Genomic DNA, 16,787 nt, shown 5'->3' on the forward strand with positions numbered 1-16,787 from the left:
CTTCTCAAGAGGAAAGTATTTTATCCATACCACAGCAGCGATATAGAAACAGCTATATTTTAGAAGCACAACTCTGACAGACCAACGAAGAAGACTGGCTGGTGATATATTAAACAATAAAAAGATGAAATATCTTTTTATTAGAAGAAAAACGGGCCTGGTAGCTCAGCTAACTAAAAACATTGTGATTAACAACAGCTGTCTGCAATTACTGTAAGTTCGAATCTCACCAGGCTCAAGGTTGACTCAACCTTCCATCCTTTCTAAGGTAGGTTAAATGAGGACCCGGATTGTGGGGGCAATAAGCTGACTTTGTATAAAATATACAAAAGTATGAAGGCTATTGCTTAACGCATTGTAAGCTGCCCTGAGTCTCCGGAGAAGGGCGGCATATAAATCAAATTTTTTAAAAAATTTTAAAAAATGCACCTATTTCAAGCATTGTTTACCTACTACACAACACTGAATCAGAGAAATCGACATGGGAGTCCCAAATGAAGATTCAAATCTAATTCTATAATTCTGCCAACTTGATATATTTATGTTGCCGTTTTCAACATTATAGCAGTTGTTTGACCATTGGTGACCTAACAAGTCAGACTACGTTTGAATAATTCCTACTGAACTATACATGAAATTGATCCAGATAGATGTCATTGCCCTACATGTCAAATACTGTACTACCCAAAATGTTATCAAGCCAAGAACTGTCTGAGTAATTTTATCCACAAAGAACTGTGCATATTCTTCAGAGATGATGTTAGCTGAAGCATCAACACCATATCAGGCTGACAACCCTAAAATAAAAACAATTACTAAAATTATAAAATTATAAATAAGGTGCCTATTCCTGTACAGTATATTAAAGCTCATTTATTAAAAAAAACAATGAAAATATTTAATATTATTTTCAAAATTTATTACAATGCATTGCTAGTGATACATCATACTGGATGCAATCAATGAACCACAAATGTGGATATAAGTAAAAAGAAAAAAAGTCATGCATTGGAAAGTTGGATGCTCTGTATTCCAAAGCAATCAACAATGTTGCTATGTATGACTAAGCAATTGTACTTTGCTTTCTACTCCTGTACAAAAACAAACTGGCAATTTGAAATAGGTAAGAACAGATTTTACTGTGACCCTTGCAAGTTTACCAATTTTTTTAGTTTTATCTTCACTGTTTTGTAAGTAAATATCTTCCTGACACTGCTCAGTAGATTATGTCAGTTCTCTTCTCTACACTCGTAAACCTTCAAAGCAATTCATATTTAATTTTTATCTCATTTCCTCTTCCAGTAAGTATAATACAGGGGAAAACCTGGAACAGCTAGAAAACAGATTTGTTTCCGGGTGGTAATTATTTACAGTTGCAAGAAAATGTATGTGAACCCCTTGGGATTACGTGGAGTTTTGCATGAATTGGTCATAAAATGTGCTCTGAACTTCATCTAAGTCACAACAATAGAAAAACACAGTCTGCTTAAAATAATACTACACAAACATTAGATGTTGCCATGGTTTAATGGAACATAACATGTAAACATTCACAGTGCAGGGAGGAAAAAGTATGTGAGCCCCTAGCCTAATGACTTCTCCAAGAGCTAATTGGAGTGAGGAGTGAGCCAACCTTGACTCCAATCAGTGTGATGATATTGGATGTGTTGCTGACAGCTGTCCTGCCCTTTAAAAACACACACCTGTTTTGGGTTTACTGGTTTCAAGAAGCACTGTCTGATGTGAACCATGCCTTGCAGAAAAGAGCTCTCAGAAGACCTACGATCAAGAATTGTTGACTTGCATGAAGCTGGAAAGGGTTACAAAGTATCTCCAAAAGCCTTGATGTTCATGTGTCCACGGTAAGACAGACTGTCTACAAATGGAGAAAGTTTAGCACTGTTGCTACTCTCCCTAGGCGTGGTCGTCCTGTAAAAAATGACTGCAAGAGCACAGCGCAGAATGCTTCATGAGGTAAAGAAGAATCCTAGAGTGTCAGCTAAAGATCTACAGAAATCTCTGGCACATGCTAACATTTTTGTTGACATATCTACAATAAGGAAAACATTAAACAAGAATGGAGTACATGGGAGGACACCACGGAGGAAGCCATTGCTGTCCAAAAAAAATATTGCAGCACATTTGAAGTTTGCAAAAGAGCACCTGGATGTTCCACAGCACTACTGGCAAAATATACTGTGGACAAATGAAACCAAAATTGAGTTGTTTGGGAAAAACACACAATACTATGTATGGAGAAAAAAAGGCACAGCACACCAACATCAAAACCTCATCCCACTGTAAAACATGGCGGAGGGAGCATCATGGTTTGGGGCTGCTTTGCTGCCTTAAGGCCTGGACGGATTGTTGTCATTGATGGGAAAAGGAATTCCAGAGTTTATCAAGACATTTTGCAGGAAAATGTATGACCATCTGTCCGCCAACTGAAGCTCCGCAGAGGATAGGTGATGCAACAGGACAATGACCCAAAGCATACAAGTAATTCAACATAAAAATGGCTTCAACAGCACAGAATACGCCTTCTGGAGTGGCCCAGTCAGAGTCCTGACCTCAACCCGATTGAAATGCTGTGGCATGACCTTAAGAGAGCGATTCACACCAGACATCCCAAGAATATTGCTACACTGAAACAGTTTTGTGAAGAAGAGTGGTCCAAAATTACTCCAGATCGTTGTGCAGGTCTGATCTGCAACTACAGGAAACGTTTGGTTGAGGTTATTGCTGCCAAAGGAGGGTCAACCAATTATTAAGTCCAAAGGTTCACATACTTTTTCCTCCCTGCACTGTGAATGTTTACATGTTATGTTCAATTAAACCATGGCAACATCTAATGTTTGTGTAGTATTATTTTAAGCAGACTGTGTTTTTCTACTGTTGTGACTTAGATGAAGTTCAGAGCACATTTTATGACCAATTCATGCAAAACTCCACGTAATCCCAAGGGGTTCACATACTTTTTCTTGCAACTATACCTATGGGCCCTAACTGTACTATATGTTGAAATTCAAACATTTGGTGTTTGGAGTATAAATATACAAGTGAATACAAGATTATTTGAAACTCTGAAAACATGTTTTCCAAGAATCAGTCTTAGTTCACGGATTGTCATAAGGAGAATAAAACTATTCAAAAGTGATTTGAACTCATCTAGGGTAGATAGGAGTTGTCTTTCCATTTTCTTACCAATTTTAATTTGTATTCCTAATCTGTCTTTTATGGTTCTGCTTTTGGTAGGTTGGGCTATCTTTTCCTTTTTCATGAAGACAGATGCAAAGAACAAATTAAGCAGTTCTGCTGTCTCCCTGGAGCCTGTCACTTCCTTGCCATCTTCTCCCATTAGTGAACCAATCATTTTCTTGACTTTTTCTTGTTTTTTACATGTTGAAAGAAACTTTTAAAATTATTTTTGGCATTTGTTGCAAATCTTACTTCATTCTGAGACTTAGTTTTCCTGACTTCATCTTTGCAAACACAACAGCACTGAAAAAGGTGACTTGTGACCATTTTTCATACTTATGACCATTGCAGCATCCTCATATAAACAATATTTGGACACTTGACACCTGGCATGTATTTATGAGTGTTTCACTGTTCTGGAGTCACGTGATCACAATTTGTAACCTTCCCAGCTGGCTTCTGAAAAGCAAAGTTATAGGGGAAATCATATGGTTTTTTAAAAACCATATGATTCACTTAACAACTGCAGTCATTTAACAACTGTGGCAAAAAAGGTCATAAAATGGGGCACAGCTTACTCAACAAGTGCCTTGCTTAGCAACAGAAATTTTCCTTCCATTGTGGTTGTAAGTCGAGGAATACCTGTATTTTAACCTCATTCCACTAAATCCACTTTATATCACTTCCCCTTTCTTTTAATAATCTTGAACTTTAATCCCTTCAAATAATGTCCTAGAACAGTGATGGCTAACCTTTTCTGGACCGAGTGCCCAAAGCATGTGCACGAATGCGTGTGCACATTCCCGAACCCTCAAAATGCAATGTGCGCACAGGCCCTGCACATGCACCCCACTCCGTGCATGCATGCATGCCCCCTGCCCGTCCTATGTGCATTCGCACATTCGCACGTGGCCCCCCTGCACACACCCCAGCCCCACACGCATAGCCCCCCACATGCACCCCATGCACGTGCCCCACCACCCGTGCATGCGCAGCAAAGACCAGACAACCAGCTGGGCAGCGGGAGGTGTGCGCACATGCGCAGCAGAGCTGAACTGGGGCGACGACTTACGTGCCCACAGAGAGGGTGTTGTGTGCTACCTGTGGCACGTGTGCCATAGGTTCGCCATCACGGTCCTAGAATTTCAATTTCTCAAAAAATCCTTCAGAACTTTATCAGATCTCTTTTGTAAATCTAAGATAAGAAAGTTATCTAAGTCACTCTTTTAGTTTGCCACTTGCTGTCAGCCTCCGCTCTTTCGATGCTTACTTGATCGGCTGCCATGGGAACAGGGGAAGGGGTGCTAGGGGGATTCTTGGGGGGGAAGCATGCTGGAGGAAAACGAAAGTGAATCTTTGCTGCAATTCTTTCAAGTTGATATTATTTCAAGGTCAACGGTCGTGGCATATCAGGAGGATGACACTGCCAGACGTGTGCTCCCACATGACCCATGGAGGGCCTGTGGATTGGATGATATACGCTGGACAGTTGGGAGGAGATGCTTTCTATCTGTGATTTTCATGTCTATGCTTCAGATCTTGCTTTTCTATGGTTGCATTCAGTTCATACTCAGTAAAAGTACCTTTCTCAATGAAAATGGAGTTGGGGTTTTTCTTTCTTGACTATTGAAAGGAGGCACACCTGATACTTGCATATCCCTTTTAATTATTAAGGCATCCGCTGGTTTCATTTTTATATCCAGTGTAATATCTTCCATTTCACTATTTCAACCTATCATTTTCAAATCCATTTTCCAATCAGTCCTAGTCCTGTCCAGTAAAATCTGTTCCTGTTCTACAACATGTCTTAAAAGTGATCTATTTATAATGGCAGACACTTTTAAGATTAACTTCTGGATGCATTGCTCAGAAATATCCTCAGAAATGGTCAACTTGATGTATTTTGCGCCATTCTGTATTAATAGTCAAAAATAAGCATTCTTCTGTTTTAATGTAATCTTTGGTCCTCTAGCATCCACTGTTCAAATTCCCATCCTACCATGTTTTTTTTCAAGAATTCAAAACAATTGCATTTTCCCATAGAAAGGATCCTCACAATCAATTTCAAAACCTTATTTCAAATTCATCTGAACCCTTAGTCCATTTATAACTTTCCAAAACCAATGATTTAATCAATGCTCTAATCACCTTATTCCAAAAAAAAATTTAAATTTATCTTTAAGTTAGCAATATCCTTAAACCTATTTTTAAACTTCTTTTGTTAAGGATTAAAGGAAACTAATCCAGTGCATTCTCTAAAACTTGTCACTTGGAAGGATCTCACTAGTTGAAAAATAATTGGCAATTTCCAAAAGTGATTAAGAAATGAGGTCCAGCAGAACTTTGTGGGATATAATCCTTTGACTTCCAACTACCTCATGAATCTGTTGTAGAAAGCTCAGTTCCTGCTGTTTACTCACAAGGAACACCTGTCCATAATGCAAATGGGCAACCTCACAATCTATCCAGAGAGGCCTGGTTGCCAATCTCACCATAATGCTGCCTGTGTTCCCTCACAGACATCTAATTCACCATGAGCCTTTAGCAGAAATCTTTTCACCATGTACCTGATTACTATGTGTTTGGGTCAGAAAAGCTCCTTGCAGAACTGATGGTCCTTCCTCCATGAACTCCTCAGCATTTTCTGTCACATATGAAAGCCAAAAGCTACTCTGCTTCTTAATTATTTCTTAATTATACTTGACCTGCTATTCCTCTAGGTCTTAGGGTCTAAGAAGTGCCAGGTAGCTTACATGGACTCATTTAACTCTTACAACAGAAACCTCATGAGGAAGGTTGTACTAAGAGAAACAGATGGCCCCAGTAGTTGAAACTGACCTACCCCCTCATTCCCTAACCAGAGAGGTAACTATTATTTCAGTTGTGACATAGCTCAGCCATGCACTTGATGAACCAGTTTCACAAGACCAATAGTTAATAGCAAGTTTACAGTAAGCAAAGTTTGTCTTTCTTAAGACTCCCATGTTATCCAAGTCAGAGAGATATAAATATTATAATAGGTTTGGGCTCAATAGGCTGATACCAATATTCAACTTCTTTTGCTCATACACATCCCTATGGTCATAATAGATCTTTTAGCTACCCCCAATATTTATCTTAAATGAAGGGTGGCAATGTTTGTGTCTACATTTTCCAAAGTCAAACTTTCCTGTCTTACATCTTTACACTGCTACTCCTTCACTAATGTTCCCTATAAGAAGTTGTCAATGACCCTCAACACAAAAGGATACCACTTGTATCTTCAGAATAAAGTCACGAATCACAAAGCCATACAATATTGCTTTCATAAATGACTATCCCATTCCAGGAAGGCATCAAGACCAAAGAGAGAAAGTCAGGCATCTCTTCCTCTTAGTCCTTTTTGTTAATAGTTTTTTTTTTACTTTTATGAACAATGATTTTATTTTTTTTCTTCTCTTTTATATATTCTTCTATTTTATACTATTTTTTTAAATACTATTTTATCTGCTGTGCAAGTGATGGCTTTTATTCGGTCTTATTTTATAATAATTAAGTTTAACATTACATGTTATTCAGTTATTGAAAACATACTTTGGTAATAAATATGAGGCATTGAAATCAATACAGTAGCACAGGAATGAAGAAGATTAAAAGGAAACTCAATGGTTGTGACAGTCCATAATGGATTCATAATGAAGTTACAACATTTCTACTGAAGTTCAGCAGTAAAAATGTACAAGTGTCCTGTAAAGCTGCAATTAAATTAAGGAACAACTGGATCCAGCATATATGAGTCACACAGTAACAGCAATTAATGAACACATTGACTATAATTAACAAATGACCATCTTATCTTTGACCCAAAATCAATTTGTTTAATTTGTTTTTGAAGCAATATAGGTGGAAGATAGACAGATATTCATCTCAAATCTTAAAGAAAATCAGGAAGAGAACCCTCCCCAAGTACAGGAAAGCATCTGAAAAGAAAAAGCAAACAGCATAATTTTACTTCTTATTCAAAGGGGAGAAAAATAAAGAGTCACAAGATGGGGAATGGAGACAGAAAAGATTATATAAAGAGACATAATTACTAGTATTGAGGTGTATTCTGCAGGCCAATCGTCTCCAAGGCTGTTATTAGGAAAGGCTATGGGGTAATATAGGCTTGCCAATCAAATGAGATCAGCACTGGCATGAGCATTATGGTAAATTTTACCCATACCTAACATTTTCAATAAACAATAAAACAAAATTATATCTCACACTTATTCAAATTGCTATATATTAATATGGGTGTGTGAAAATATTAATTTTTCTCTCTCTTGAAGAACTTTTTGCACTTTTTTTTATCACACATCCTCCCCTTGGATTTTTATCTTCATGGCCACCCTGTAAAATAATTTAAGCTGAGACAGCTCGACTGGGCCCTAAGCCAGACTAAGCTTTACAGTACCACATTAATAGTACAGTACAGAGCGAGTTATTTAGCCTCCTGTGCCATCCTTCTCAAAGAAATAAGCAACAGTTGCCCCGCCCCGCCCCACCCACCCACGAAGTGTTATTGTACATCCTACTGCCACTTTGATTCAACCTTTGCCCAGAGGCCTCTTCCTGCTGCCCTCCAAACAAAGAGGTCTTGGTAAAACCGCTAAGTCACAAGGAGCTAGAACGCACCCCCCTCCCCCCACCCTCTTCCTGGAAATGCTGGCAGGGGAAATGGTCTCCTTAGCTCCAGAAGAACCGTACTTTTAGAGTAACAGCCGCATTGTGGCGTCCCTTTTCAGAGGTGATACACCTGACGAAGTACGGGCGGGCACCCCAAACGTGTTCGCCTTTCTTCTCCTCCACGATTTCCTCAACCCCGCGATATGATTACTAGCAGAGCACAAACCTGGCCTGCCTCTCTAAGCCTCCGTTCCAGTAAAGGAGCCCAATTGGGGCGAAGAACCAGAAAGGCAGCCCCACCGAGAGGCCACCAGCACAGCAGCCGCCGCCAGTGCAGCCGCAGAGCTGCAGCCACCGAATGGCCTTCACACTCAAGTATAAGGGTCCGAATCTGGTCTCCAGCTCCCCGGCGTCTTAAGGCAGACTAGGCTCGATATGCACGTACCCCCAAACCCGGAGCTTCCCAGGAGTCTTCTCCAACGGCGATGCCGAACCTCCAGTCCCAGCCCTCGCGTCGTCCCCAACAGCAGCAACAGCAGCAGCCGCGCCTACCTGTCTCACGAAGGTTGCCCTCCGCCGTCCACTCTCCCCGCGAGCTCTCTGCCTGCTCCTTCCTTCTATCTATCGGCTTTCAACAATACAACCGCAAAGTGCGCACGGCCGTGACGTCACTCCAGGAGCTCCAGTCACCGGGCGGCCAGCAAGGGAGGGCGCTGCAGTGGGGCCACCGCGCCAACCCTGGAAGCATGCGCTGTCCCGCGGCTGCACCCAGGACGTGCGTACAGCTCTCCCCAACCCCCATCCGCGGCCGCGGTGTTGGGAGAGGTTTAAGGTGCTTTTATTGAAGGGCCCTCCTTGTGGTCCTAATGTCCAGTCTTTTGGATCCCGCGGCGAAAGAAGGAACAGGAGTGGGGTAGGCAGGTCACGCATTCAGGAACCACCCCGTCTCCCATTTCTTTTGGCTGTACGACTGCGTTCTTTACAACATACTTGTTTATTATAGTATCACATTTTAGCCTGCTGCAATCACAAGCAGACTCTCGGCGGTTCACTGAATGATAAAAGAGCAAATAATTTTTTTTAAAAAAAATCTACAAGCCGAATTACAGAATTAACCCATGCAGAGTCTGGCATCGGTCCACAAATTTCCTCTGGAAAAGATCTGTTTTCAGTAGGTTCCAGAAAGCGCTTAGAATTGGGGCGAAATACTGATCCAGTGCTGATTTCATCTAGATGTCATCTAACTCCAAAACGTCTTTGATCTATGACTTAAGATGGTAGTTAGGAAGTGGATGTGGTTTTTTTTGGGGGGGGGGGTAATAAAATACTACATGTACCTGCATCCCTTTCCTAATATAGGTTCAAAAACCCAGTGCAGGAAGGAAACTTTTTCCGCGCTATGAACTATAAGGTTATTGCCAATAACTAGACGACAGACTTCCTGTCAAACCCTTGATAAGGAGCAGTACGTGAGGTGCTTTGAACGCTATAAAAGTACTGAATTTTGCACTTTTTTTTACTGGTTTGAGCTGAGGAAAGAGCAAATAGCCGCAAGACGTCAGCTGTCTCGTGATTCCAACTAAGTAGTGGTCCAGTGACCCCTGGTGGTTTGTGAAGATAAAGGATTTGGGTCCATTGGTGTCCTAAGCGCTATTGAGCAGTCCTGCAAAGGTCTTTTGAAAGAATGGAGTGGAGTGGAGTGGGAGTTACTGGAATTGCAATAGAATAAGAGTAGAATACTTTATTGGCCAAGTGTGATTTGACACACAAAGAATTTATCCCGGGTGCAGAAGCTTTAGAAGATAATGTCCACAGAACATAAAAACATGAGAACGCTTGGTTAGAAAAGCTGTAAACTCTGTCACAGAGTTAATGTTCATATTCAATAGTGGATTAAATTCTCAAAACATTTTTAATAGTAACACTAAATTTTTGGGAAAAGCAGCTGGCTTAATAGGAACGATTGCATTGTTGTGTGGGGATGCACCAAAATGTAAACAGTTTGCCTGTGGTGATGACTATTATCAATTTAATATTTTCTTTGCTCACTGACTCCCTAGTCCTGATATTCATAATTTTGGAAACAATCTCTAGTTGTTTCATATAGTTTTTAATTGACAGCTGTTGACAGAGATGCCAATTTTCACTGAAAGTTACACAAGCAGTCCTTATATATATTATCAATTTTTCAATATATAGGGCCATTTGCAATTAAGCAAACAATACAATATATAGTATTTTAATCTGCAAAACTGCACAATATTACAACAAAGCTGAGGTTCTGTTCCTAAGACTGAGAGCAACATATTATTTCTCAGCCCTCCCCACTATGCCCTTATAAAATCTTCCATAATGAGGAAAGGACAAAGATATAACAGCTAAGTTTTATATATTGCAAAAGTGAATAAAAAGCTGAATTGCTAAGTAAAATACTGGCATGAAATATAGATTTGTATTAATGGATGGCTTTTGGATTTAAAAGAAACTCGATTTTTGTTCTAAAAACTGACTATGCTTATGTAAAAAAATAAAGCTGTATGATTTTTTGATCAATTCAATGTTGACCAATTTTTCACCTCATGTTTCATTGGAAAACTAGTAGGATGACAGTTTTAGGTCAAAAATTTAGGAAGTTGAGGGGTACATAAATAAAAACATTTTTGATGTTTTGTTGATGTTTCTGATGCTCTAATAATCTGATAGTTTCTTGCATAGGCAGAAAATTAACTCTTTGATTTATCGCTTGTGGCAGAACCAGGGATCTTCCACAATTGCCAATACATTTATTTCACACACAGAAATACTGTGGTTTGTCTTAACAATGTCAACATGGACTGCAGAGGATGCCTAAGAAACAAAGTATTCTGAAATTTTACAGCTGAAATTAAAATAAATTTAAAAGAATGTTTTGCAGAGCAGAGATATCAAGCAGCCACCAACAACTCTATCTAGGGACCATATGGATACATTGAGAACTGAATAAATAGTTAAGGGGACATCAGTGGTGGGTTGTCCCCGGTTCGGACTGGTTCGCAAGAACCGGTAGTAAAACCAGTGGGAGGCTCTGCCCACTGACCCGGACATCATCATAAGTAGCTTCTGCGCATGTGCAGAAGAGCATGTGTGTGCGCGATGTGAACCAGTAGTAAAGGTAAGTAGAACCCACCCCTGGGAGACATATATTGGAAATGTGTTTAATTACCAAAAAAGAATAGCAGAAAAGTTAAGCTAGGATAGTAATGACAGATGACAGGGGAGAAAGCAAGCATTTTCTACTTTGCTCTAGCCTTCTCCATGTCAAATCAATCTAAGCATAAAGATGGAATGGGCACCCCGAGTATGTAAGACATTGAATCTCCAGATCAGGCCATTTACATCTGACAGCCCTGAAGAAACCTGTGGATGTTATCTCAAAGCCCCTTTCGGTATCTCCTAAACCATGGAGGATTGATATAAAGCATGAGGATTGAAGAAAGGCAAATGGACAACAAAGATTTTGTTTCCTGAATGTTTCCTGAATTACAGATTTTTGGCTGCTAATCATGAAAATAACCCATAATTTAACCTATTATACCATTTTATAGAAATCTTCTCATGTTGCAATATACATCCTTCAGTACTTGTTGGTTGCGAAAGAAACATATGGAAACATGGAACTGTTGTTGAAGCAAATCCAGTTATACCAAGTGTAACTGGAATATCTGAAGATCTAAAAGTAGTTGGTTCTGCTGCTTGGCATGTAGCTCAGATATATCAAGTACTGTTGTTACATATGTGAATGGGACAGATGTGCAAGAGGGCTGCATTACATTAAAAAGAAACTGCCACTCCGAAAGAATTTGGTCCAGGACAGAAAATATGGTGCATGAACCACTTGTTGATTCAACAAAGATATTGGTGCTTCCGCTTCACATAAAAATGAAAAAAATTATGAAAGTGATAAACAAAGAAGGTGAATGCTTTTGTTATTTGAGACAGATGTTTCCAAGAATAACTGATGCCATAATTAAAAAAGACTTTTTTTGGTCCATAGATCAGATATATCCTCAATGACAAGTGGTTCAAAGATCTGTTAGTAAGGCCAGAGAAAATCACCTGGAAAGCATTCAAGGATGTTGTTGAGAATTTTCTTGGCAACCTCAGAGCACCAAACTATATTTAGCTGGTTGATATAAAACCAAAGGTATAAGTATAGGATAGGGGATACCATGTTAGATAACAGCATCAGTGAACCAATATGTGTGTCTTGATGGATCACAAGCTGAACAAGAACAAATAGTGTGACACAGTTTTAGTCCATCAACCTTATCCCTTCATCTACCTCCCTCCCTCATTCTTGACAAGCACAGTATTTTTTTCTAGTGAATAATCCATTCGCATCATACACCCAAAAATCTGCTTTGTGATAATCACCTAAAGAAAGCAGTCAATATTTGTTTCAGAATATATTGACAGATTGCTTCTTTTGCAGTCACAGTACTTAGTAATCATTGTTAGATGCATAATTCGAAGGTATTGTTTTTCTCCTTCTTCCTGAGTATCAGAGTTCACCTTTCTCTTTCTACTTTTCACCTTATAGGAAAACAATTATGATCTATTATAATCAACTCTTCTGATCTTTGTTGTCATTAAAAATGTCTTTTTCCTTCCAGATTTGGCTAACATTGTTATTGCTTTCATCTCAATAATTGGCATATTTACTTCTCCAGCTGACTGTTTGTCTTTATTTTTGAATTTCAGGAAATAAGAACAATGTATCACCAGCAGGGAGTTCAAGGAGCATTCTGGTTGGCATTACATTTGTTTTCTTAATACGAAACAGAAACTCAGGTTTTTTTAGCTTCTGGTTTTATTTTCATAATAGGTCAAGCCAATTCAGTGGCAAGTGAATATGGGTGTATATAAGAAGCAAAAGGTGAAAATCCTTTTGAGTAAGGGACTGTTCTCAGTTACTCCATCTCTCAGGCTTCCTCTTGAGCTCACCTGGGCTATCAAGTCCCCTGCTGCAACAAAGATTTGATTTTAGGAAGCCAGTATCTGCTTATTAGCTCATGATATTGCTTATGCGGCTAGTGAGAGCCGCTTGAGCTGATCTTTCTTACTTCTGTTAATGTTTCCCCCCTTATTCAAGCATATATACATACATGCATGCAATTTTCCATCTGAAGTATTTTTAGGATATTTCACATTACAATGGTTAAAAAGACTACAACAAACATTAAAACAGTCAAAACTAAAATACATAAAACAGCAGTATGAAAATAATCTCATGGGAAGATGATGAAAAGAAACCAAGTGGTGCTGAGTCAGCTTTACTAGAGAGATCATTCCATGTGTAGAATGCCAAAATAGGGAGGTTTTTACTACAACTGCCGGCAGCTTTATCTCAGTGGGACTGCCCAGAGTTTGTCTGAGAGTAATGGCAGGATATATATTTTCAGCCACTGGCTCTATTCAGCTGGGTTATTAAACTTTTTGAAAACTCCTCAAATATATTACTATGCTCCAATGTGGAGTTTATCAATCTAACTAATCATAGCCAAACTGCAGTTATTGTATTGTTATTGCCTTGGCTGGCGCATGATTCTTAGAAAGTGGCAGAAGATAGCAGCCACTATGGAAGACACCTGGACTTCCAATGACCATTAGATTCAGGAGGGCAAACTTCATAATTTACCTTGGGGGAAGGCAATTATTTTTAACCTGAATATTTAATTTGGCCTGGAATAGCATGTCAGGGGCTAATATTTAGAATAATATTTAGCATTTAAATTGAATTGAATTAAATACAATATACAGTATGTAATTGCACTTTGTAAATTTAATAATGTTTGATGTGTGACATACAGAATTAATATGTCATAGTAACTTATAAGAGATTCTAGAGGTCATACTTTATAAGAGATTTAAAAGAGACTATATAAGAATCTTTATAAGAGACAACGTAAAAAATTTATAAGAGACTCTAGAGATCACACTCTAGAACAGGAGTGTCAAACTCGATTTCATTGAGGGCTGCATCAGGGGTTGTGCTTGGCCTCGGAGAGGCAGGGGTAGTGAAGCGTGGCTGGGGGTGGGGGTGGCCATGGTGGGCGTCACCACAGTGGGCATTTGGCACAGGCTCAAGATGCATTTTTCTTCCTTTGCATTCAAAACAGCTATTCCAGATAAAGGGACATTTACTTTTTGGCACAAATAGTCTCAATTCCATAATGTAGAGATTAAAGACATGTAGAGTCCCCAGCTTCTATGAGACTTGACTCTTTTGCATAGGAGCAGAGCATAAATGAACTGACAATTTTTCCAAATATCTCTAAAAACTGTCTGTCCCACAGTCTATCAATCTTTGTTACTATCTCTGACACAGCCCTAGAGGAGGACTTAATATTAGTAATAATTTACAAAATTGATATACCACCCAATTCTCAATGACCCACAACAATAAAAAACTTTATAATTAAATCAATCACAGGTAAAAGATTAAGATAAAAGACAACGAACTCACTGATATGAGAGGGCTCATTCTCATCGAAGACCTGGGTGAAGAGCCAGATGTTTTTGGCTCTTCTGAACAACAGCCATCCAGATCTTGGAGAGTACCTAGTTCTAGTTGGCAGATGCTGCTAAAGAGAAGGTGAAGAAAGTGCTGCTTCCTGCAGCACTCTGCCGGCCGAAAACAGGCCACCCGCAGGACTCTGCCGACCAAAAACGGGCAGCAGGGGGGTCGTGCAACCCTCCCCCACAAAGCCCGTTTTTGGCCAGAAAAGGTGTTGCAAGAGGCCATGGAGGCTGAAAATGGGCTGCACACACTGCCCCGCACCCCCCCCCCCCGTGGCCCATTTTGGCCGGCAGAGGCACCACAGGCCAGTCCTTTGATACCTCCAGGCCAGCCCCACAGGCAAGATCTAAGCAGCTTGCGGGCCTTGAGCTTGACACCCCTGCTTTAGAGGCTCAGAATGAACAAAGACTTGCAATAAATGTCAAAGATAATAAAAAAAAGTTTCTTTCAACATATAAATAATAAGAAAAAGTTGATCCACTAAAGAGAGAAAATGGCAAGGAAGTAACAGGCAGCAAAGAGAAAGCAGAGTTGCCTACCTTATTCTTTGCATCAGTCTTCACGCAAAAATATACTATAGCTCAACTTACCAAAAACATAACTGTAAAAGGCAGACTAGAAATAAAAATTTAAATAAACAAGAAAATGGTAAGAGAACCCCTGTCAGCTCTACCTGGATTCAAATCACCAGGTACTGACAGACTACATCCCAGAATTCCGAAGGAGCTGGCAGATGTTATCTCAGAACCACTGTACCATATTTTTCAAAAATCCTGGAGCACCAGGGAACTACCTGAGGAGTGATTGCAAAAGAGGTGATGTGGTTTCCATCTTTAAAAAAAAAGTGGGGGGGAACAGACCCAGGAAACTACAGACCAATCAGCCTAACATCAATACCTGGGAAGATACTGAAAAAGAACCAAATACAGATATGTGAAAATCTAGAAACAAATAAAGGTATAACTGGGAGCCAGCATGGGTTTGTTAAAAACAGATCATGCCAAACCAATCTTATTTCATTCTTTGACAAAGACACTAAATTAGTAGACCAGGAAAATACTGTGGACATAGTATACTTAGATTTCAGTAAGGCATTCAACAAAATAGACTACATCCTACTTCTTGGAAAGCTAGAAAAATGTGGAATAGACAACATCACCACCAGATGGATTTGTAGCTGGCTGACAAACAGTACTCAACAAGTAGTCCTTAATGGGTCTAGGTCTACATGGAGGGAAGTAAGCAGTGAAGTACCACAAGGCTCTGACTTAGGCCCAGTACTCTGCAATATCTTCATAAATGACTTAGATGAGGGAATAGAAGGGGAACTCATCAAATTTGCAGATGATACTAAGCTGGCAGGAATAGCCAACACCCCAGAAGACAAACTCGGGATCCAAAAAGATCTTGATAGACCTGAACAATGGGCCTTATCCAACAAAATGAATTAATGTGGAGAAAAGCAAAGTTTTACATTTAGGCAGGAAAAATCAAAGGTATAAGTACAGATTAGGTGAGACCTGGCTCAAAAGCAGTAACTGTGAGAGGGACCTTTGAGTCCTAGTGGACAATCATTTAATTATGAGTCAACAGTGTGCAGCAGCAGCAGCAAAAAAACCCAAAAACCTAATACAATCCTTAGTTGTATAAACAAGCATAGAATCAAAATCACGTGAAGCATTTGTACCGCTTTATAAAACCTTAGTTAAGACCATACCTGGAATACTGCATCCAGTTTTGGTCACCACATTATGAAAAAGATGTTGAGACTTTGGAGAAAGTGCAGTGAAGAGCAACTAAGATGATTAAAGGCCTGGAGACTAAAACATATGAAGAACAGTTGCAGGATTTGGATATGGCTAGTCTAGAGAAAAGAAGGACTAGGAGCAGAGTTGGTGTCAGGCGTGCCTCTGTTCAAAACTCAAGAAAGGAAAACCCTAACTCCATGTTTGTAGAGAAAGGTACTTTTACTGAGTATGAACTGAATGCAGTGAAAGAGAGACGGAGACAGAGAGGGAGAAGGGGGCAGCATTTCTGTATGCTCCCGTTTCTGTGTGGCACTCTCCCCTCAATGCTAGTGGCTGCCGCTGCCCCCTTCTCCCTCTCCGTCTCTGCTGCTGGGTGATCCTGTGCAAAGAAGGGGGCTAGCAGAAAGGGGAGAGTGGGAGGTTGCTGCTGCTGGGATTTCATTTTTTCATTTCATTTTCATTTTATTTGATTTATATACCACCCTACTCCCGAAGGATTCAGGGCGGTGAACAGCCACAGATAAAACACATAAATACAAAATTTAAAAGCAAAGTAAAACCGAATTAAACAATTTGGCTCAAGACAGATTTAAAACACCCCAATAATTTAAAACAGATTAAAATTTACATTTTAA

General features: G+C 39.6%; 1 protein-coding gene across 3 annotated transcripts in view; it reads right to left on the reverse strand.

Annotated features, from left to right (window-relative positions):
• CYSTM1 (cysteine rich transmembrane module containing 1) overlaps nt 1–11,767 on the reverse strand; it is a 40,461-nt gene extending 28,694 nt beyond the window's left edge. The window contains exon 1 of one of the 3 annotated variants that reach the window (XM_034411672.3): nt 8,398–11,767. The gene's annotated coding sequence lies outside the window, so the exon portion shown is untranslated. Of the gene's footprint in view, nt 1–5,765; nt 5,980–8,290 lie in introns of those variants that run through there. The other 2 variants (XM_034411673.3, XM_034411674.3) reach the window with 2 other exon arrangements.
• Nucleotides 11,768–16,787: the final 5,020 nt, after the last annotated feature.

Source organism: Pantherophis guttatus, chromosome 3 (assembly GCF_059756535.1).
Source record: "Pantherophis guttatus breed Tessera chromosome 3, ASM5975653v1, whole genome shotgun sequence".
NCBI classification, from domain to species: Eukaryota; Metazoa; Chordata; class Lepidosauria; order Squamata; family Colubridae; genus Pantherophis; species Pantherophis guttatus.